Here is a 25,300-nt window from a genome sequence, read left to right on the forward strand (position 1 = left end):
TGTGGAGAGTCTAGTGATGAAATACTAGAAGTGTTAACTGTAGTTAGTTAAGGGAATTTACTGTTGTAAATTAATTAAACACACCAATAAGCAACAGAAGCTTTTTATTATTTTAATTTCTATAAATATAAGGTTGGTAAGCTAATGAGAAGTGGCAGGTCTCTTGGAGTTTGATTGACACCTATACTTAAACTCTTTTAAATGTGTAGATGACGAATTTATTGAGACAACTTCTGTTGTAAGATATTCCATACAGGGAATGTTTATTTTTGAGTGTGTATAATTTTGTCATTTCCAGCTTTAAAAAATTAGTTACTAGGGGAAAAACTTTTTAGAAGCCACCTTCTAATATTGAATTTGCTGAGTCATATTCTATGTGAGCAATAAAGAATTTTGTATTATATTCTGGTTTCTGTATTTGTGGTTTCTGTATAAATCACAAAATGGGAGGTTCATAGTTGCTTAGTGTTAAATGTGTGCTCTGAATGAGGAGACCCCCCCCCCGGCCCCCCGCCAAACAGGCTTTGTGTGAGCAACATGGTTGTTTATTCACCGAGGTGCAGGTGTGCTGAGTCTGAAAAGAGAGTCAGTGGAGGGCAGTGGGATAGGAGTTGGTTTTATAGGTTTGGGGTAGGCAGTGGAAAGTTACAGAAGTTAGTTTAGGGCAGTTTTTGCAAGCTGGGAGGGGGTCGTAGGGTCTGGAGTCATGAGGTTGACCAAGATTGGTTACAAAGTTTGATTGCCTTATCAATTGAGGTGGGAATAAGGAACAATAGAAGAATGTCTGAAGTTAATTAGGTACCACAGGGATTGATCATTTCTCCCCTTTTCATGGTCTTCCAGTTACTTCAGATTTTCTAATTTCAGGAGGCCATCCAGAGGTGTACATGCGGGTCATGGGGTTTGCCATGGCTCGACTTAGGGTATGGCCTATTGTGCAGCCAGTTCGAAGAACCTTGCACTTAGAAGGAATTTGGTAAATAGCATGTTATTTCACTCAGCAATTTCTATGGGAAAATGATAGATAGTATTCCTTTCTAAGAGGATGCAATTGGTTTAAAAAATTTTCCCTTTCCATTTTTGTATTATTTTCATTGGAACCTGTCCTGTTTTGTAGTATACAATTTGGAATAGACACTTAACTCAGTTTTGTATTATTAAATATTAATTCAAAATCAAGATTCATGGTCTCAGAATGATAAATGTACAAATGAACCTATTCACCTATTCATGGATTCACTAAATGTTTAATTAGTACATAGTATGTGACAGATATTATTCTGTTGATAGGTCTTTGTGATTTAGTAAAGAACAATAACAACAATTAAAAATGTTCTGTCTTTAAAATAAGTGGACAGTTTAAAATAAACTCTGTAAGTACTAACGAATATCTACCAAATGAATAGACTTTATGCTATATATTTTTATGAAACAGACTAAGAAAGTAAGCATATTATCAGCTTATTATCTAGTTTTAGAGATAACAAAAATCATCTTGTTTCATGCCTTTTATTTAATAACACTCTCTACTGGCATGACCTTGTCTCATGAGTAAATACATTGCAAGATTCATTAGGTATCCCCAGGGGTAGAAAGAAGTACAATCTGATTTTAAACAAAAATAAGGTTGGTTGATAGGTGGTTTGGGACTTGTCTCAAGCGTCAGTTTGTCAGTAAGGGTAAAGACTCGTAATTGACTTGAAAGTACTTTTTAAAGTTTTAGGTTCAAGTTAAAAATTACTTTGCTCTGCATATCTACTTAGTGTTTAGTGCTCATTCCTGCAAAAATATACTAAATCAGGACCTAGTTGTTTGACATGACTGAAGCAAAGGAACAATAAGTAGTGTTTATCTGCTCAACTAACCAATGAAATAAAGGGTTAAAATGTTAAATTAGGCTGGGCACGGTGGCTCATGCATGTAATTTAAATACTTTTGGAGGCCAAGGCAGGAGGATCACTTGAGCCCAGGAGTTTGGGACTTCAACCTAGGCAACATACTGAGACCCCATCTCTACAAAAAATAGAAAAATTAACCAAGGGTGATAGCATGCATCTGTGGTCCCAGCTACTCTGGAGGAGGCTGAGGTGGGAGGATCACTTGAGCCCAGGAGGTCAAGGCTGCAGTGAGCCATGATCCTGCCACTACCCCACTTCAGCTTGTGCAGCAGAGTAAGAACCCATCTCAAAAAAAAGAAAATTAAATTAGAAATACCGTGCCTGATTTCTTGTCATGAGTTTCACACGCAGTTGTGTATAAAAGAAGTTACGGGACATGGAAAATGATTGAGAGGTGTCAACATGGTATCAACATGTATCTAATGGGAATTCTGGGAATAAAGATTAGAGGACATGGGAAGAAAGAAATATTCAAAACATAGTGGCTGAGTTTTAAAAAAAACAGTATTAAGAACAAAAAAAGGAGACACAGGTGCCACGCAGATTGAAAACTCATAAAAACATACTTTGAACAGTTTTTAAAAGGTAGGTGGAGTAGTCTTTTTTTAGAAATAAATATAAAATAACAAAATTGATCCAAAAAGAAATGGGAAAACCGAATAGGAGCTGTTTCCAGAGTATATCAGCATAGATATCTTAACCAACACTGAAACTGCTTGGAAAAAATAAATTCTTTAATGTAGAATAAAGAATACTTAGGTCAAAAACTGAGTAAGACAAGAACCTAAAGAAATAAGGTGAACACTGAAGCCAGCTTTTTCCTTGAAAGCATTTAATCAAATAAATGTGAATTTGATAAAACAACTTGAACAAGAAAATAGAAAAAACAAAAGTTATAGACAAATGTCTTTCATACTAAGTTGCCACTTTTGTATGAAAGACATACAAAACAAAACATATGCAAGCTGAATCTAGCAATTCAGGAATGAGCCAGTGGCTCAACATTTAAAAAGCTTTTCACGTAACTCATCCATTATCAGATGAAGAGAAATATCATATGATCATTTCAATAGATACAAAAAAGCATTCAATAAAATTGGATACTTATTTAGAAAGGCAATATAGGTTTTGATTAGGAACGTAAATTCTCAGTTGGGTGCAGTGGCTCCCGCCTATATAATCCCAGCACTTTGGGAGGTTGAGACGGGCAGATTGTTTGATCCCAGGAGTTAGAGACCAGCCTGGGCAACATTTCAAGACTTTGTCTTTACAAAAAAAAAATTTAAATTAGCTGGGCATGGTGGTGTGCCTGTAGTCCCAGCTACTCAAGAGGCTGAGGTGGGAGGATCACTTGAGCCTGGGTGGTTGAAACTGCAGTGGGCTGTGTTCATACCACTACACTCCAGCCTGGGTAACAGAGCAAGACCCTGTCTCAAAAAAAGGGGGAGAAGGGTCTTAAATTCTGGAACCAGATGATGTGAGTTTGAATCCAGACTGTTATTTAGTGTAAATGGTAGGCAGAATTTGAAACGGCACTCAAGATATCCACTATCCTGGTATACGTGTCCCATATAATATCTTTCCCTTCAGTGTGGGCAAGACTTGTGAATATGTAGTCGGCCCTCTCAATCTGCAGATTCAACCAGCTACGGATGGAAAATATTTAGACAAAAACAAACATAAAATAACAATACAGAAAATTTTTAAATGCAAATTTAAAAACAACAAACATAACTATTTATATAACATTTGCATTGGATTAGATATTAAAGTAATTTAGAGATGATTTAAAGTATCAGGACTTAGGTACATAAGTTGTATTTGTAGGTTATATATAGCCTACAGGTTATATTAAAATACCAATTTTATATCAGGGCTGGAGCTTACTTGGATTTTGGCATTCACAAGGGTCCTGGAATCAGTCCTCCACAGATACCAAGAGATGAATGTAATAGGATTTTACTCCCGTGATTAAGGTTCCTAATCATTTGACTTTGAGTTAATATAAAGCAAAATTAAATGTGTAGGCCTGATCTAATCAAGTGAGCCCTTGAGAGCCAAGAAGCAGTAGCAGATGCTCTTCTGCTAGCCCACAAGAAAGCAAACAGAACTCCTCATGGAGGGAGCCATGTGGATAGGACCTGAGGGTGGCTCCTGAAAACTGGGAATGAAATGTGGCTGACAGCTAGTAAAGAACTATCTCAGCCTTACAACCACAAGGAACTAAATTCTCTCAGCAACCCGATTGAACTTGGAAGATGACCCTGAGCTACACATGAGAAGCCTGACTAACATCTTGATTTTAGACTTCATAGACCCTGAGCAGAGAACATTATACCGTGTGTAGATTTCTGACCTACAGAAACCATGAGATAGTAAATGAGTGTTTTAAGCTGTTAAGCTTGTTTTGTTTTTTAAAGCAGTGATAGAAAACTAATACATAGTGTGACTTTGGACAAGTTACTTGATCACCCTGTGCCTTACTCTCATTGTTAAATGAACACTTCATAGGGTGTCTAGGTGGATTTGCAAACTATCAGAGTAAGAAAATCCAGCACATTTGTTAGATATAAATCAGCAGGAAAATCAGTTAGATTCTACACATCAGCAATAACCAAATTGAAAGTGAGTTCAATACAAGCACCTAGCAATATGGTTAATAAAAATGTGGCTCATGCCTATAATCCCAGCACTTTGGGAGGCCCAGTCAGGTGGATCATCTGAGGTTGGGAGTTTGAGACCAGCCTGGCCAACATGGAAAACCTGTTTCCGTTAAAAATACAAAAAATCAGCCAGATGTGGGGGTGGGCGTCTGTAGTCCCAGCTACTTGGGAGGCTGAGGCAGGAGAATCGCTTGTACCCGGGAGGTGGAGGTTGTGGTGAGCCAAGGTCATGCCATTGCACGCCAGCCTGGGCAACAAGAGCAAAATTCCATCTCAAAAATAAATAAATAAAAGTAAAAAGGGTGAAAGACCTTTATTAAAGAAAAATATAAAACATAAAATGATAGTGAAAAACACAAAAGATCTGAATAAATGGATGCACATACATATATACATACTTTGTTTGGCTATGCCTTATGCTCCTCTGATTTGGCATAACACTATTTGTATATATATTTTTAAATTGTTTTCGAATTTGAAATAATTCATTGCAGCATATTGTAAATCTGTTTTTCCCCAGGCATTATCAAGTGATCTCTGCTTATAGTCAAGTAGAAGAGCTTTGGCCCGTAATGACTAACTAAAATATGTAAATAACAGCACTAGATCTGCAGCAAAGTAATAGAAGAAGCACAACACAGTGGATTTTAAAATACAAGTGTTACGTGGAAATAGTGAGAAAACATAGGGTAGTAATCAGCAGGCAAGGAGGGTTTGGTTGAAGTTACTTGACAGTAAGAGGAATATCATGCACATTACTGCAACCCTAGGAGGATTGACTAACAATTATATGAAAGTACATCAGATGAGTTTGGTGGGTGAAAATTTTAGCACATAAATAGCAAAAAAAAAGAAAGAAAGAAAGGAAAAAAAAACTCCAATGTAAGAACCCTTAGGGAAAATGTTTAAAAGACAAACCACTCAATCAAAAAATGATCAAAGGGTATTACATCAATCATGTTTCAGTCAGAAAAGCAGAATCAATGTGAATATTATGGTCTGATGGATTTATTATAGTAACAAGATCATATGTAATTGTGGAAGAAGCTACAGAAATAAGAGTCCAAAAGCAGGGCCTGGAGATAAGAGAAGAGTCACTAACCAGCCCTTCCGAAGCTCTGGTGCAGGTAGACAACTCAGGCAAGGAAGTAGGAAGCGAGGTGTACCCAGCTGCTGAGTGGAACCCCAGAGGAGAGCAGGTGGAGCCATCTATGAAAGGCTGTTGCCACTGCATCCAGTAGTGGGAAGGAGTTAATATTGGACGGCAGGGGCCAGCAGCTGGGAACAAGAGCTAGATGCAGAATGAAAGCACAGAGACCAAATGGAACCTGCAAACAGCCTTGCGTCTGTGTCTTACTGGGTCTAATCACCAGGCCTTGTCACGATGCCAGTGTAGTGGTTGCTGCCATGGCCAGTTATTATCTTTGGAAGACAGCGAAGTGACTTCTATCTTCCAAATCTTACCCAAATTTATCTTTTGTTTATCTGTAACCTGGATCCATATAGGCAGTGGTCTTCTGGGAAATATTTCCAGCTTAGCCAAGTAGACACAGTAAAAACTTACAATGGATATAAATAGGCCTTGTATTATATTCTAGTAATACAAAGATCAATAGCAATAATAGTAATCACTCAAAAAATTATAGTTGCTCTTGGTATCTTTCAGGTGCTATTCTAAATTTTATACATATTCACACACATGAATTTTTACAAAAGCAGTATGAGATTAGTGCTGTTATTATCTACATTATATTGACAAACTGTGTCACAGAGAGTGCAAGAAAAAAAATTCCAAGGATACATGTTGTTCCCTAGGGTTAGCAGCACCAGCAATTTGTCAGAATCTAGTGAAATGGTTTCTAGTGCATACTGTTTAGAAGTGTGTCCCCTAGAGAAACTTGCTCAAAGGAGGGCATATAAAGATGTTAAGTACACCATTACTTGTACTGGTGAAAAAATTAGAAACAGCCTAAATCCCCTTTAGTAAGGGAGTGGAGAAATAAAATGTCAAACATCTATAAGATGAAATACTAATTAGAAGTTCAAAGGAATATTTTAGACACATATATAGACAAAAATAGCTCTCAATAAACAGTATGGAGTGAAAAAAAAGTAAGTTGCAGAATGGTATGTATGGTTCATTATTTTTCATAGAAACATATTTTAAAAGTATAAAAAGTGTTAACACAGATACTAACCAAATTTGTAAAAGCAGTGGCTAGTGGAGAGAAGATATGACAGGTGCTGTTGGTTGCCTAACCATAGCCATTCCTGTTTCTCAAGAGCTCCATATTGTTAGTATTAACTCTCTTCTTTACTATATGGAAAGTGAGTTCCAGTCTCAGTGCCAGGGAGTGAACCACAATTGGCTTTTGACTAATCATGGTGATTCCATTCCACTCAACAGTGATGGATTTAGGAGTTGATTCATAATTCTGGCCAGTTCTATGGGGTACTGCTGGGAATAGTTTTATGCACTAAGACAGTTGGCTGTGATGCTGGTAATATTCAATTTCTTGATCTGGGTGCTAGTTTCAGAAAACTATTAATTCTGTGAAAATTAAGGGAGTTTGCCCTTATCTATCTGTATGTTATACTTCAATAAAAGGTTTATGTATAAAAACAGAGACACAGGAAAAATTAAGGGAGTTTGCCCTTATCTATCTGTATGTTATACTTCAATAAAAAGTGTATGTATAAAAACAGAGACACAGGAAAAAAGTCTGCATTTTCTAGTGGATATTGTCTCAACAGATGAGACTGATTGTGTGCCAACCATCCTGTGATCATGAATGGGCCTTGCCCAGTCTTCTAAGGATGGCAGAATGGAACGATAGGAAGACCTGGGTCCCAAATAATGTCATAAAGTTTCTGAGTTAGCCATTTCTGGAACCAGTCTGTCTCTATTCCTTTTCTTCTTTAAGTCAGTGATTGGATTTTTCTGTTACTTGAGGTTAAAATAATCTTAACTAATCAAGGAAAGGGGAGTCCTAGAATTGGTAAGCAAAGAAGGCTCACTTGATCTTAATGTTTTATTTCTTTTAACTAAAAAATAATATCTGTTGCTAAATCTGAGTAGTGAGTACATAGATCATTATTCTCTACTTTTAAAATGAAGTGGGTACTATTATTTTAAATGTCCTTTAACTTAAAAAAACAAAGGAAGAAAAAATATCAGATGAGTTGTTGCTCATCAGAAACAAAAATGAGAGAGTGATTATTGTAAGGTGAGGGGCAATGGGGAAATATTTCTCAGCAAATGAATCAAGAACCAATTTGTTTATATTCATTTAATAAATACTTAGTGGACTTTACTGTGTATAAGCTACTATGACATTGTGTTTGGACCTTAAATTTGAAATCAGTTAGGTTTTTTTGTAAAGAGCATATTAATATATTGGCATATGTCTTCAATAGGATGTTGTATGTTCTAGAGGATACCCATATGTCTGGGCTAAAGTCTGTATTTTAAATTAGAACATCTCTAGTATTATATTCAAATTTGGCAAAAAAACTTATATAAGTATATTTGTATGATACAGAAACATGTTTCCATCATTTAGCCAAGTAAAATACATAAAACAAATTATTCTTACCTCTAGTAGAAGTGTATGTAGAATTTTGACTCCTAAGTTTGTACTATTTCTTGAGATAGTAACCATGTTCAGCCCTCAAATTATGACATACATATGTCTGTGATTCCAAGATATGATAATTTAAAGAACATCTTTGGTTAAAAATACGAACTGCAGTGTAAGACCTGAGATGGAATCCAGCTCTTTATCACCTTAACCCTGGGCAAATCACTTCTGCAAGCTTCAATATGGGGAATAGTGTCATTATGGAGTTTGTATGTAATGGAAACCTCAAATTCACAATGACTTAAACAAACAAAATTATATTATCATGCACAAAAAATCGAGGGATCAGTAATCCAGGGCTGGAGTGGCAGTTCCGTCAGTGCTTCAGGAAATGCAGGGTGCTTCAAGGTCTCTGCTCTGCCATCCCTGGAGTGTGGCCCTCATGGTCCAAGATGGTTGTTGGAATGTCAGTCATTATGCAGCCAGGAAATGGGCATCCCTCCCTCCTCTAAGGACTTCCACATTCTCCATTCTCCATAGGAGGTTGAGAAATGTCTTTTTTTCTAAGTGGCTTTTAAACTTCAGGGGTTCTGTTAACAACAGAAGAAGAGGAGAATGGGTGTTGGGGCACAGTCAGCAGTCTCTGCCACAGGGTGGTTTTAAGAGTTAAACGATGCATATAAAGCCCAGCACACAGAGCCTGACATGGAAACAAAGGCTGCCATTTTAATCATCAGTCGTGAACTTCAAACTTCTGACTGAACAAGTGTGCTTATCTTTTCTCACAAAAATGCCCCTGAAATAACAGTACAGGCATTACAATTTAAAAAGCATAAATCCCACAGTGGCAAAAGGAACAGGAGAGGCCACCTCCAGAGCAGAGAAATTGTGAAATCAACAAAATCGTGAGAACTGAACAGCAGGTGAAAAAGTAACAACTGATTTAGCAGGCTGGAAAAATGAAAGTCTAAGAGCTTGCAAGGGAGACAGTTAAGAAGCAAGCTGATTCACGCGGCAGAAGTCCAAAAAGTCTCAGAGTTGGATGCCAGGAGTCTTTGAAGATGAGTCGGGTATGTCCGGAAGTCTGTATTAGAAGCCAGTATCCCCTGACAGCCCCTCTCATGCAGCTATCTCTCCCTACACCAGCAGAAAACCTGAAGTTTACTCTTGAGAGGTCGGGCCAGAATAACCTTGTATCAGGGACAACTAGAATAACTGAGGGCAGAGGTGCCAGCTGAAAAAAGGAATTGATTGTATATACAAGAACGTGGAAACTGATCCAAGAGAAGATACATACAGCTTCTTAGAGTTGTACATCTCCATGTGAAACTGCCAGACCTCCTCTAATAACCCCAGAGTGAAACCTGCCTTTTGGCCAATCCTGTCCATTTACAACTTTCAATATGTGTGCTCTTTAGTTCCTTGCTTTTAAAAATGATGAACCAAAGAATTGACAGACATTTGAGGAAACTTCTCATATGAAATATAGAAGCCAAAATCATCAAAAAGAAATGTGGAGGAAAGAAAGACTATAGGGATCAATAAAAAGCAATAGTTTGATATTTGTTGGTCTTTTTTTAAGGGACTTTAAATAATATCCTCAAAGAGACAAGGGAAAGTACTGTATCCAAACACAAAAACAAGATGGTATAAAAATGAACATTCATTAAAAGATGAAGCTTGGCAAATTAATATGATGAAAGTTTTTAAAAAATTCAACAGAAGGTTGGAAGGTAAAGTTGTTTTCCTCTTTGAAAAAAAAAAGAAAGAAAAAAGCCAAACATAGAGATCAAAGAAAAGAAAGAAAAGGTAAGATATTAGAGGAATTCCACAAATATTTGATGATCCAACAATCCACATAGCAGTGAGTGCAAAAAAGAAACAGAGAAAAGGAAAGGTAGGAAATTATCCAATAAATAATAATGCAAGGAAAATTCTAATAATTAAAATACTTCATTTCAAATGGAAAGAGTCCAGTGAGTGCCTAGCACAATAAAGTTTCAAAAGCCCACACTAAGGCACATCACTGTGAAATTATGGAATTCTGAAGGTAAAGTGAAGATTCTAAAACCTTGCAGAGAGAAAAAAAAAATACAAAGGAATAGGAGTCATAATATCCAACTCCTCAAAGGCAACACTGAAAGGTAGAAAGCAATGGAACAATCCCTTCAGGGGTTCTGAGGGAAAATTATTTCTATAACCTATATTTATATCAAGCTATCAGTCAAATAAAAGGGCGGAAAAAAGACTTTTCAGGCATGAAAGTCCCATGCACCTTTCCTAGGAAACTTCTGGAAGATGTGCTCTATTAATACAAAGGAATAAACCAAGTAAGAAGAAAACATCATTCAAGGAAAAGAAGGGGTCTCAGGGTGAAGGGAAACCATAGATGATCATCTTCCCCACTGGCCAATGGAGCAGGAGAACGAAGGCACCACGAAAGAGTGAAACTGAAAGATAATTTAACCATAGCAAGAGGGAATTTTCATTGCTTCCAGAGGTTCTGGGAATAAATTAGTGAGAGGTATTTAAACTTAGCAAATGAAAAAACTAGGTGGTTATTAACTCCAGGGAAAACCAAGTTTAAAAGAATTAAAATATACATTATATGGCTCAGCTCAAAAAAGTAACATGGTTATAATACTGTAATGTTGCATACTGATTTAACCAAAAATTATGATGTTGACCCTACTGAGAGGATGGGAGGAAGGGGAAGTGTGGGTATTTTGGAAGAGGTGGGGAAGCAGTGTGTAAGAGAGCTATATCCTCATCTTCCCCAGTATGTTGTCAGTAGATCATTTTTAAAGCCATAGAGTCAAGAAACAGGAATATAAGGATATTACTTAGAAACATATAGGGAAAATACTAGGGGAAAAAAAGCAGCTTAAAGTGATGAGAATAATAAGCTTGGAGGTCTAGGAATGGAGATAAAGCTCTAGGGTATTTTAACTAATAAACCTGTAAACTGATGTTTTTAATATCAGGCTTATAGAACAATTTGATTTTTTAAACCATATGTATGTTTTATTTTGATAAAAGATGTTGATTTTTAATTGCTTTTGGTGGCCTCATTTATACAAAGTCTTTGCAAACTAATAATACAATTCAGTGAACATTTATTCAATACCTGCTCTATTAGAACATTGTACAAGAGACAGACATGTAAACATATGATTGTAAAACAAAGCCTAATGTAATTACATGCTCCCAAATGCTGAATAAATATTGATATCTCGTGGAAGCATCTCACTTCTTTCGGGACTAGGGGAAGGCTTCAGAGAGGATAGAGCATTTGCATTGGGCCCTGACGGGTGAGAGCAATCTGAATAGGAGTTTCAGTGCCAGCTGTGGCCGGTGTTGTCAGGTCCCACCGTCACTGGAAAAGGAGATGTATGTAGTAGGAAAAGAAGTCTGGTGGAGCTGTGGGAGGCTGTTTTGACTTCTCTGCCTCTCCTAGACATTTCTATTAGTCATTTCTTCCTGAGGATTTTCTCCTCCCTGCCCTATCATCCAGACACTCTTAATTTTAGTATTGACTTTACCATGCTGAGTTATATTGTGGTTCCTTGCCACTGGCACCCTGCCTCTTAAACTTTTGGTCTAATTTAGAGGACAAGGGAAGGGAAAAGAAAATCTTGGTTTCACCTGGCCAGATGTAAATTCCTGAATATAAAGATAGGAACTCTCTTCCTTGACCTCACAGGATTCTAGATATAACTGTTACCTTTTTTTGAGGCATTAAGATTAAACTGTCATTTTCACAGTTTGAACATAATTTTTAGGACCCTCAAGAGTAATATAGGACACATCTAATTTTTTCAAGGAAGTATAATAGTTTCATAACTATAAAATATGTATTTCTCTGTGAAGATGCTTTTCAGAAGTAATTGGGCAAGTCATTATGGTGTGTGTACATGTGAAAGATCCTCCAACTTTAGGATTTTGTGCCCTAGATTTGTTTTCTTTTATATTGTTGGGTCCAAAAGAGGAAAGGCTGGCTTAGAACTAAATAGCAGAACTAAACCATATGTTTTATACCAAATTAGAAACAGGTGAAGGTTGTTAAAATCCAGCAAGCACTTAGAAAAGCTTGAGACACAGGTTTGTATTAAAGGCAGGTGGTTATATGTACAATAAAAAACAGTCACCAGCACACTGGCTTATTGATACATATGTGATTGATCTTTTTGGATAAAAACAAGGAGGAGTTAATAAATCACTGCACATAGCTATAAAGATGTTTGGGCTTGAAAGCCTAGCCTGTAAGAGCAAATGTGGACCCTGAAGGAAATTTATGAAGCCTAGATCCTTTTAGCTTTACTTAACAGCTAACATCTGACTGACCCAGGGGGATCATGGAAATTTATTGCTGGGCCATTCAAATATTTAAGCTGTTGTGTGATGCAGAACAGGTAAAGATTAGCCCAATAACAAATATGAGGCTATAAAATAAAATGAGATTTCGATGACTTGTAAGTACTTGTCAGAGGTCAGCACCAAATGACTGGTCAGAAATGGTAAAAACTTGTTGATAATTAAAGCAGATTGATTATGACAATGTAGATGTTTGCATTGGTTGCTGTCAGATCAGTGATCCTGGGAGGTTCCTCCTCCTTTGAAGTCCATACTTAACAAAATAACTTAGGGGCCTCTAAATTGTCTTGTTGTGCTCTGGAATTGGGTAAGATGATGAATTGAGGTGATTCCTTTTGCAGTTTTATAATTGAAATATGTCTTTCTCAAATGCATTTCAAATATAATGCAATTTCTGGACAGCATAGTCACTTTAGAAAACTGACTTTAGCTAACTTAATGTATGGAGTTTTGAGCATTGACATCCAGAAAGCAGGTAAAGGTTTTTAGACTTTATGATAGATGATCTAAAATTAGCCTTTAAAACTTAAGTATTTTAACAGATTTATGCACACCGTTATTGAAAAGTTGATTTAGTGGAACTAAGTGGATGTAAGAAGCATGGCTGTGCTGCAGCCAAGCAGGCATAGGACAGCAGGCATAGGCCGAGGGCAACAGCCTAGATGACTCAGCGGGATTGGGGCACAAGTGCACAGTCCCATGTCTTACATCATAGCCATGTAGGCACAGCTTAGAGAAGCTCCCCACCTGGCTCTCAGTCACTATTGTTTGTGTAGTGTATAAATGTAACACTGACCCTGTGAAAGGGCTGCTGAATAAAGCCATGTCTCATTTACCTGCTGTCTCTTGAATGTTCTTCCGGCTCTCTGCCCCACGTCCATCCACTCCCCTCAGTCCTCAGATGGGGCTGGATCCTGACACTGAGCATGACAGTAGATTTTTCAAAAACTTGTGGATTTGTTTCAAAATATTCTAGCCACTTTTATATATTTAAGCCCTAAAAGCAATAATGTATATAATATTATTACTAGGACTGTGGAAGTTACATTAATGAGATCTACAGTTAGTTATTGGCATTAACATTCTCTGCCTTTTTGACTTAGCTCTAAACACAAAATGTGGATTTGATGGTTTTCAGAGTGCCAACTTATCAAATCAGTTGCTGAATTGGCAGTGATTTGGTATATGAACATCTGATTTGTGGGGAGAAGAAATTCCCCAGTTTTTAATAGAAATCTTGAATGAAATGAAATTTACAAATAATACAGCTTTACAAAATGAGGTTAGTACTTGATGGGGAGCATGGCATAGAATAAAAAGCAGAAGCTTAGGAGTCAGACAGGCAGGGGTTGGAAGTAGCTCTACCACTTCCACTTCGTCCATACATTCACCCCTCCCTCCATTCCACAAATAAACACAGGGCTCTTGGAACTGGGATACGGCATCAGTAAGACTTGGGCTCATAGTTTCACATTCCTTTGGAAGATTCAAGGAATAAACAAGCAACTACAGTACAGTATCAAAGGTACCCTGTTAGGGATTGTACAGGATTCTGTGAGGACACACAGGGAGAAATAACTAATTCATACTCGGGGTAGGGGTGAAGTGGATTGGAGATGGGTGGCTGTTGTGGAGTGTTAGGAAACACTGTGTGATCACAGGCACTAAAATAATAGTGCTTGCAGGACAGGTGCTAGGATCATATAGATAACGTATAAGTGCAATATCTGCTGCATAATAATATTCCACAAATGCAGTCCAGCATCAACATTGTTATTGATGTCAATTAAGCGATACTCACTGGCCTTTACTTTAATGGTAGAGGGCTCTACCTGCTATTAATTTGCAGCAAACACCATTCTGTAATTTAGGATCTTCTCCCAACCAAATAATTTATCTTTTGAGCAGAACTCAAAGCACTTTCTAAAAATAAGAGTTGGTTGTCTAGGTATATTAAAACCAAGAAAGAAAAAATAAGAACATACCTGTATCTTGAAATCTTCCTGATGCCTGTGTTTTGTTTTGTTTTTTAATCCACAGAGCTATTTCTTACTTAGATGTTTCTCCTTCAATATTTAATTAATATATTCATTTGTTTAATCATACATTTGCAGATATTTGTTGAATACCCACTTCGAATAAGAATCTAAGTTTAACACCCATGTCCTCAAGGAAACTGTGTTTTAATTGAGGAAGTAAGACATTTATATAAACAGCATAAATATTGAGTAGAAAGTGCCAGGTGCTTAAGAATGCTTTTTGATTTCAGAAGGCAACAAAATGAATAAAATATGCTATCTCTCCTTGAGGCACTTAAAGATGGGAGTGGGGGAAAAGAGGAGGGAAATCAAGCATATGGTTATGAAAGGTAATAATAATAATTGAATGCTTACGGTGTCCTAGTAAGTGTGCTGGGTCATAGATTTTTTTTAAATGCATTTTGTTGTATAGATTTGAAGTTGAGTCATAGATTTACTTGTTTAATTCTCACAACAATCCTGAAAGATTGCTATTATTAATCCTATTTTAGAGTTTTGGAAACAGTTTCAGAGTAGTATATTCCAGTTCACTTCACAAGTAACAAAGTTCTGCCTCTCTTACTTCAAAGCCTTATACCCAAATAGCCCTTTTGCTTTTCTCCTCTTCTCATCCCGAAATAGGTATCAGCACAAAAATTAAATAAACAAGTTTTATATAAAGGATTGAGCACCTGTTATCAGCACTGTATAAGGAAGTGATTTATAGTGAATATAGAATTAGGTGTCCTGATACATTTAAGCCAACCCATATTATATGCACACATTGTGAAGTGTTGTCTTTAGCTATTTTAAATGGTGAATAGTTTTTCTTCCAAATTTATGTTCCAGATGGAAATATCTTCTGGCATTACCAAGTATTTATGCACCTTGCATGCTTAATTGTGGATTTGGTTTTTTCTTTCTTAACATTTACAGATTTTTGTGGGAAACAGGTGCTGTTAAATCCAGGCAAATGCAGGATGGCCGTTAATGTTGTGGAATGTGATTTTGATTTGCTTGGCAGAATTTTTATTTTACAAAATTGACTATTAAAAAAAGACATGGTTTCCATCCTTTAATTTTGCTCTGTTCACTGAAATTTGCCTGTGGACTGTTTTTCAACAGTTACAAAAAGGGTGTGGAAAACTGGAAGGTTTCTATAAGGAAATTGATATTGAGTTATTTAACAATTTCCACAGCCCTGCAACTTACCAAGTCAAAAAAAAAAGTGGGTGCGGGGGGAGGATTATTTTTAAACTTCTTACTAAAATTACCTGGAATTCGATTTCCCTGAAATTCCATTCTCTTTTTAGTATAGCTCTGTCTAAAATATTGTATATAATATTGGCAAAGAGAATATTCTGATATAAACCTTCTCATTAGATGATTTCGCCTTTAAAAACTTTGGGGTGATATTTTTTTCCTGTTATATCAAATTTAATCTCTTTTCGTTGGCACATGTGATCTCCCATTGTATTTTATCTCTCTTTTCTTTCCTTAAAGGAGGAAGAAACAATCACTCCTCTTTTTATTCTTCCATGAGGACTTTTGCCACCCTTTGCTATTTCTCTGAGGATAGAGATCAGCCTGTGATCTGGCATGGTGTGTGTAGAGGGCCCTGCCTAATCTGTCACATACCTTCCTATGCAGCTTCAAAGTTGTCCCTTGCCACTCCTCCTTCAGTTCAGTTGTGTTGGCCATCTTTACATCCCTTGAAGCAGCATGCCTCCTCCTGCCACAGGACCTTTGCACAAGCTGCTGCCTCTAGCCAGAACATTTCTCCCTGTAGCACCTACCCATCTCATTTGTTAGGCTGATTTTATGAGGATTGTCTGTCTAATCCACTGGACTCTAACCTCATGTTTGTGTTTGCCCACCCATATATCCCTACCACCTAACACCATACCTGGCATACATATGAGTTTGTTGAATGAATAAGCAGCATCCACAGTGGTCATTTTCCTTCATCGCTCCTGTTATGATGAAAGAGTTGCCCTTGTCCCACCTGCTGTCTAAGGCAGACCCTTCTGTACTTTCACCTGTGGGGTAAGGAACCTATCCTCTTTCACCTTGGGACGTGTTTCCTGCTGTGCCTCCCCACATCCCTCCAGCTGCTGAGCTCCCCTCTCTCTATGCCAGGCTTCCCACCAGCTTCATTTCCTTGCCTCTGGCCACCTCCTGAACTCATACCAGTCAGCCTTCATCCCCTGCTACTTCAGTTAAAGTTTCATTTACCATATTATCAGAGCTACCTACCGATGAACCCACAAAGTCAATCCAGTTGATGTTTTATTTCTGGATTTGCTTGACCTGTCTGCAGCACTTGACTGTAGACATCAGCCTTCTTACAGTAGCAGTTTCTCTGAACCTTTCTGGTGAGAGGCTTTTTGGTTTTCCTCATATCTTTTAACCAGTCCTTTTCTGGCTCCTTCTCCCCATCCTTTGTTCATATTCTCAAGGCTCTGAAGTGGTTCTCTTATATACGATTTCTTTAGGCCATCTCATTCATGCCTCTGGCCTCAGTTTCCATCTAAAATGTTTATAACTTCTTAATTGATATTTTCACTCCAAATTTTGTCACCTCATTGTATTTATATATAATACAGACTTTGTTTATATTATAGAGTATATAGGTATAACTATAATGCATATAAGTATACTATATTTATATATAATAAATATATATACACCTGCTCTTCCTCCCGTGTTTCCTGTCACAATTCACAGATACTGCTGTCTGCCTCGCTTCTCAATCAAGAAAAGAAAGGATCATCTTTGACTCCTCCCCTCTTTACCATTTTGTAACAATCAGTCCCTCACAAAATTCTTTCAGTTCTTCCCACAAATCTATTCACATATCTTCCTCTCTACTTCTGAAACCTTAACCAAAACTGTTACCATTTCTGGCCTGGAATGTTGCCATAACCTCCTATCTAGGTCCTGTTCCCCTTTATTTACCACACTGTAGCCAGACTGGTCTTTAAAAAACATAAACCCCATCCTGTTACACCCATGCTTTTAAAAAGTCATTATCCTCCCATTGTCCTTAAGGATACAGTATAGGTTTGGTTTTCTTGTAGTTTATAAAACCCTGCATAGTCTGGTACCTGCTGACCTTACCGGCCTAATCTTATAGCACTTAACCCCTCACACTCTATTTTTTACCCTAGCTCCTAGCTGTTTACTTTAATTTCACCCATAATTTTACAATAAAATGACAGTTCCATTCTGTCGTTGCTTAGGTCCAAAACTTTGAAGTCATCCTTGACTCCTTTTCCTCTCACACCTCATAAGTTTGTCACCAGATCATGTTGGCTCTATCTTCAAAATAAGAGAATCCACCCACTTCTCACCACCTCCGCAGCCACCATCTTGGTTCATACTTCTGTCTTCTCTTGCCTAAATTTTTGCAGTAGCCTCTCCATGTTTCTTTTCTTGCTCCCCTGGAGTTTATCCTCACAGAGCAGCCAGTAAATCCTCCAGTGCTTCTCCTGTCATTCAGAGTAAAAACCAAAGTCCTTGCTGTGACCTGCAGGACCCTGCATGATGTAAACCGGTTCCTTCCCTTGCTGACCTCATCCCCTGGTCCTTTTTCCCTCACTCTGCTCCAGGCACTCTGGCCTGCTTTCACTTCCTTGGATGCGAACATACCAGGCATTCATGTCTCAAAGCCTTTGCACTCCCCTGCCTGGAACACTCTCCCTCAGATAGCTTCAAGACTTTCTCACTTCCTTCAGGTTTTTGTTCGAATATAATCTTCTCAGTGAAGCTCCTCGTTTGTCATGTCTCTGTCACTGAAATGTAAGCTTTATGAGGACAGAAACTTTTTTGTCATTTTGTTCACTGTTAGCTCAGCACCTAGAACAGTGTCTACCACAAGGTAATTATACAGTAACTATTGGCAAATGAGTGAATGAAGAATGGTATTTGCCTTATTTGTCCAATGCTCATCAGAGTCTTCGGTATAAAATAAGTAAATAATTTGTTGATTGAATCAGCTCTTTTACTCTAATTTCAAATGCTCTTTCATCTTTTCTCTTTCAAATTTCTGACCTTTACTTTCTTCAAAACTAGTTTTAAATTTTCCAACTATAGGAAGCTGCCTAGATTAATCCTGTCACTCAGACTGGCGTGCAGTCGTGTGATCTTGGCTCACTGCAACCTTCATCTCCTGGACTCAAGTGATCCTCTCACCTCAGCCTCCCAGGTAGCTGGGATTACAGGCACATACCATCACATCTGGCTAATTATTGTATTTTTAATTTATTTTTATTTTAGAAAAATCTTTAATGTGTTGTTTTAAATAATTCTATGAAACTTAAATATGTAATGTAATTATATTTTCCATTAACCCATTTTGTTGTTAAATTCTTCACTCAAGGCTTAGTGGTTCTAGGATTATCAGTGGCACCTAAAATTCTTAGAATGTCTTACTAAGTCATAGCTCGTTGTGAAATTTCTTCAGTTTCTATTTTTAAAAAAAATCTCTGCAGAACTTGGACAAGGGAAGGTATGCTACGTAGTGAGGACTTTTTATTTTAATTTTGTTTGCAGTTCAGTTCAGTTGGTTTCAACATTTATTGAGCACCTGCTATGTACCAGGCACTGTACTCGATTCTGGAGACACAAAGATGCATAAGACATGGTCCCTGTCCCCAAGGAACTGATAGTCTCTTGGAGGCAAACAGGTAGTGCACAGATGTGGAGTTTACTCTAAAATGAATAAAAATTTCAATAACATAACAAGATTGGGCTTTTCAGCACAATGTTATATCATTTATAATGTCAAGGCAGACAAATAAAATACATTTTCATGCGATAAAACAATAAAACCATTAAGAGTTAACTTTCAAAAATTCACATGATAAAGGTAGTTAGTACTAAAAATTTACACCATAGTTTTTCAAGTATTTCATACTTAGAAATATTATTGCCCATGTTTGTACTATAGTCAAAGCCAAATTCCAGGTTGCTGCGTCATTCACATCTCAGCATGCTGGGATTCAGTTTCTCACTAAGGTTATGAATTACAATGGCTAATTCCTCAGTTGCTTGGCTCTTGTCCTCCAGAAGTACACAATGAAGGCTGGAGATATCTTGCTTGATTTCTTTTAATTCCTGTATTACCTTCTCTCTCTCTCTCTTTTTTTTTTTTGTCTACCTGTGGTTTCAAAACATACCACTTTGTAAGTCTTTTCATTATTTGCGTAAGTGAAATACTGTATCTCTGGTGGGAGTGTCACTTTGCTGAGGTTGCTCTCTTGGACATAACTGTCCACATACTGTTGTGTCTTTGTTGCCTGAAGGAAAGCTAGGAATCTGGTCGTGAAAGCAGTAATGAAGATGGAGAGCATCCCAGAGTTCAGTGCATTCCATAATTACAAAATGTATTTCCTAGGTCCTTCCAGCCAGAGCTCCTTACACTCAGACCACATCATTCCAAGAACCCAGACCACAATTAGCATTTCAGTCCATGTAAACTGGGGGGGTTTTCACCCTGAAAATCTGTTTGGGATAGTCAATAACCGTGATATTGGGCAGCGTGGTGATGCCTTCAAACCTGTCTGAGGCATTGAACACAAGCAGGCCCAGGAAGATGACGAAAGAAGCCGTGTGTGCCACAAACTTCATAAAAGGGCTTCGCAGAATTTTCCTCAGCTTAGATTTCTTCTGATAGGTCCAAATAAGTTGCTGCAGTAGTGTTCTGCATTCCCTGGTCTGTCCACAGCCCAGCCCAGCTGACACTCTTCTTATTAATCCTGCTGCAAGGTGTGATCCAGTAGCTGATGGCCAGGAATGGAAGGCCCAGAGCCACGACCAGCATGAGACACTTGATCACTATGGTCTGCCGCCTTAGGCCTGAGAGGTTCTCATACCAGATCGTCAAGAGCTGCTGCTAGCAGTTGGGATGAGCCACAAACTGCATGATCAACTCCATAGTTGTGTGACCTTAGACCTGTCATTGAAGCTTGGCAATTCTCAGTTTCCTTGTAGAATAGAAACCCCATCATCTATCTGACCTTTTAGACTTCATATGTAATGGCAAGTTTGACATGACTTAATGAAGCTCTGTGCCTGTTTACCTCCAGAGGCTCTGCTGATTTCAGATCTCCAGAATGGCTTCTACCTCTTCTGAGTCTTGGCAGAGATCCAGCACACCCACTACAAAGTCTTTGCATTGCATGGAGAGCTTGCGATAGTCATTCTTGAACTCCTCTATGTTGGCCAGTTGGCCAGCACATTGCTAAGCTCTACGGCCGTGAGCGCTGAGTCCTCGCTGTACAAGGAGAGGTACACCAGGCTGGCCAGCCCCCTGCAGGCATTGATCCTTACGTGCGAGTGGCTGAAGGAGTCGTGCCTTTGCTTCTCCGTGCATTCCCCGCACTTGCAGAAATAGTCGTGCCCGCTTAATCCTGGTGCCCTTCATCAGCAGCATGTGCACCACTTCGTATTTCTGACAGTGTGCCGCCAGGACGAATGGGCGATGTCCGGCGAGAAGCTCATGCCGTCCTCATCCTAAGCATAGAAGTCGTTGTCCTGCGGCTCCTGCTAGCAGAGGCTCAGGGTAAGGCGCTTCCTGGACAGGAAGCCGGGGTGTTTGAGGATGGCCTCTACGATTTGCACTTAGCCCTTGCTGATGGCGAGCAGCAGAGCATCGCTGATGTGCGCCAGGTTCTCCTACTCCAGCAGCAGCTCGGTCACCTCCAGGTGCTCGTTGCCCATGGCCAGCTGCAGCACGTTGTGGCCCATGTACTCCACACCGTTTATGTTCAGCCTCTTGGACTCCTCCAGCACTTTTTAATTTATGTATTTTTGGTAGAGACAGGATTTTGCCATGCTGCCCAAGTTGGTTTCAAACTCCTGAGCTCAAAGGATCCACCCACCTCAGCCTCCCAAAGTGCTGAGATTATTACAGGCATGAGCCACTGCACCCAGCCTGTTTTTCTCTTATTGTTTACCATTAGCTAAACCTTTTGTTTGTTTATTTATATTTTATCTCAGTATTTTAATATGAAAATTTCTAAACTTAGAGAAAAGTTGAAAGACTGTTGTAGTAAACACCCATACACCCATCACCTAGATTCTGCAGTTACTTTTGCTGTACCTGTGTTATTTGATCTTTTCATTTATCCATCTTTGTTTATTATATCAATGTACTTATTTAATGAATCTTAAGTAAGTTTCAGATATCAGTAGACTTCTCCCCAGTGCTTCATCATGCATATCATTAGCCAGAGCTCAGTATTTGTTTATGGTTCTTTTTTCCTTTGAGGTGAAATTTATATATAATGAAATATACAAATCTTAAATGAACTATTCTGAGTTCTCTCAAATACATATGTATCTCTGCAGCCCAGCCCCTGTCAAGATACAGATCATTGACTCTCCCCTGAAACTTCCCTCTTTCTTTTTGCTAATGAGTCACTGTCTTTCCCAGTCCCTTACTCAACCATTGTTTCACTGTAAGCATGCAGTATAAACTTCTTTACATAAGGCTTCTTTCACTTGGCATATTATTGCAGGTTCTCATTTAGATGCTGACCTTGCTAATCATCCTAAACACCGAGATGGTTTTCAGTTTTTGGCTTTTATGAGTAAAGCTGCTCTGAACATTTTTGTACGTGATATTTTTGTGGGCACATGTTTTCATATATCTTGGGTGAATACTCAGGAACAGAATTGCTACATCATAGGATGAGTGTATGTTTAGTTTTATAAGTAACTGCCAGACCTTTTTCCATAGAGTGTAATGTACATTTTATACTCCCACTCAACAATATGTGAGACTTCTGGTTGCTCCACATCTTAAGTCTCTTTTAATCTGAAGCTTCTCTTCTTTATTTTTCCTTGCATTTTTTTTCCTTGTTGTATAAGTTAAACTTACTCTACAGATCCCTGTAGAATTCCTCACATTTTGAATTTTGCTGATTGTATTAACATGTTTATCTTTCCCATGTTTCCTATAAACTGTAGATAAAAACTTAGATGATCGTATTCAGTTTTTTTTGGCAAGAGTACTTCATAGGTGTTACTGATGCTTCCTTTTCTATCACATTTGGAAGCACATTATGTCCAGTTGTCTCTTTTGTGTGTGTGTGATGTTAAACTTGATTACTACTCCTGGCCACTCTTAGTCTAATCTGTCCTTAGTAATCTTTCTGAGGAAAGATTTTAGATTGAGTGACCTGCAGTGGTCTCTCTAAGGGTGATTCTGATCAAAGGCCAGAATGGTAAGAAAGTATCAGCTCTGGGAAGATTTAAGGAGCAAACACTTAAGAAACAGAGACTAGCAAGTTCAAAAACCGCAAAGTAGGAAACAAGCTTGGCATGTTCGGGGAAGAGAAAGAAAGCCACCATAACTTGAGCATAGTGAGTGCCAAGGAGAATGACATGAGGTAGCAGTGGATTCAGCCACGTGAGGCCCTGTGGGCTACTCTGTGTGGTTTAGATTTTATTTCAGTTCAGTGGTTCTGTAGGAGACTGGGTGCCACGATCAAATTTGATTTTTCAGAGATCAGTTGGCTGTGGGAAAGGGGGAAAATGTCCATTGTTAATCATGCTTTTCATAGATTATAACTTTAGCCCAAACCAATGGACATCTGTTACTTTCTATGTAACTTTAAATTGATTATGATGTTTAAAATGAGATGTCACTTATGGGTGAAAGTTAATTGTCCTTAGAGTAAGTTTTTAATCCAAAGAAAAATTGAAACTTAAAAATACATTTGAATACAGTTAAAATATTAAATGATAAATGGAAACGGAAACATTCTTTTAAAATGGGCTATTTTTTAAAGAGTACCTTTTGGGCTGGTTAATAAATGTGACTTTTTAACATGGAAACAGATGCTCAAATATTTTCAGTCCCCAGTGTAACCCCTACAGGCAGCCATTTCCATCTCACAGGCCTATGGCCTGCCTTATGTTTTCACTGCATTACCATCAACAACTAGTTAAAACTTCAGCGACACTACACACAACTTAGCAGAAAAATGTGAAGTTTTTTTTTTTTCTCTTTAGTCTTGGCAGAGTAAAGCATAGTCCTTTTTGTTCTACCAGGTGCTTTAGTTTGTCCTTAAGGATCTATTGCCTTTGGTTACTTCCCTTACTCTATCACGGGGTGGGGGGCAGGGGAGAATAGGGGCAGATTGCACGCTGGTGGCATTTTACATTAACATTTTTTTCACAGGTGGTGGTGGTGGTGATGGTTGCCCTGAGGACTTGAATGAGGCTTGTGTTTTTGTTTGTTTTGTTAACTGCTTCTTTCTGGTTGCTTTTGCTAGTAGGTCATCCCACCAGTTACACAGTCTGGTATTCCACAAGAGGAGCCTTGTAGGTATTCATGTTATAATCTATCCCAATTTCTGAACCCCCAAGCATACCAGAGTTAGCTCACAATTTACTATAGTTATTGTAGAGGGGACTTTTTGGGAAAATAAACATTGAAAAATGTCTTTTAAAATGAGTTTTATGTCTGGGCATGGTCACTTATGCCTGTAATCTTAACACTTTGGGAGGCCAAAGTGGGAGGAATGCTTGAGCCCAGGAGTTTAAGACCAGCATGGGCAGCACAGTGAGACCTTGTCTCCACTACCCCCAAAAAAAGAAAAATTAGCAAGGTGTGGTTGTGCACACCTGCAGTCCTAGCTACTTGGGAGGCTGAGGCAGGAGTATCACTTGTTCCTGGGAGGTCAGAGGCTGCAGTGAGCCATGATCGTGCCACTGTACTCCAGCCTGGGTGACAGATCAAGACCCTGTCTGCAAAAAAGAGTTTTACTTTCTTTGGCAGATACCCTGATTTAATTTTGGTTACTTCTTTAAATGTGATATAGCCCTCAAATAAACCGTGAGGCAGCAAAAACAAGAATTGTGCACATGTGAATCATGAAGTGTGGGAAAATTAATGCAATACCGTTAGAGCATGAAATAAATGGGTATAGAAACAACTAGCAAGCAATGTCTAGGCATTAAATAAGCAACAGGAAGGTCAAAGGAGAATCAGTGAGTCCTGGAGTGGTCAAGGACAATTTTAAAAGGACTGTGACAACTTGAACTAGATCTTATAAAGGACAGAATAGTATTTAGATAGGAAAGCAAGAAAGATGGACACTTTCGAGAAGTAAGTAAAGGCAGAGAAAGAAGTGAACTTGATGTGTTTGTGACACTGTAAGGAAACCTCTTGAGGAAAACGTGACATAATTTGGGTAGATGGGTCAGATCACTTAGGCCTTGAAAGGTAGGCAGAGGAGTTGAAATTTAAAACAATAATGAAGATGAAGAGGGCTGAGAAGTGACATGATAAGAGGTCTTACTTAAGAGAAAATAATAACTTACATTGTGTCATGCTTTGCAGTTTCAGTGTACTTTCTCAATCTTGTGGTGTTGTATCCTCACAAGATACTTGTGAAGAAGGCAGGAAAGATGATAGTTTCTCCACTTTATAGCTTAAGAACTTAGCATTAGACTAGTTCTGATTTACCCAAGCTCATATAATAAGGAAGTATGTAATGGAGCTGATACTAGAAAAACTTTGTCTTTTCTGTTGCAATTCAGTTTAAAAAAACCTACTAGGCTTCCTAAAATCAGTCTGACAGTGATATGGAGAATGAACTGGCATTAAGGATTCTGGCTGTGATAGTAATCAAATTGATAGAAGCTTGGACCAATAATTCTTGGCTAGAGGCAATTTGAACCCCTTCCCCACTCACCCAGACAACATTTGGCGATGTCTAGAGACATTTTTGGTTATCACAGCTGGGAGTCAA

The 25,300-nt window shown here is 38.3% G+C and overlaps 1 protein-coding gene and 1 pseudogene across 4 annotated transcripts in view; one reads left to right on the forward strand and one right to left on the reverse strand.

Annotated features, from left to right (window-relative positions):
* Window positions 1-25,300, forward strand: part of UVRAG (UV radiation resistance associated) — a 311,056-nt gene that overhangs the window by 205,662 nt on the left and 80,094 nt on the right. The gene's annotated exons all lie outside the window — the stretch shown is intronic.
* LOC105729028 (short transient receptor potential channel 3-like) lies at window positions 830-25,274 on the reverse strand (annotated as a pseudogene).

This window comes from Aotus nancymaae, unplaced genomic scaffold (assembly GCF_030222135.1).
Source record: "Aotus nancymaae isolate 86718 unplaced genomic scaffold, 86718_ANA_hifiasm-v0.15.2.pri h1tg000059l, whole genome shotgun sequence".
Lineage (NCBI taxonomy): Eukaryota > Metazoa > Chordata > Mammalia > Primates > Aotidae > Aotus > Aotus nancymaae.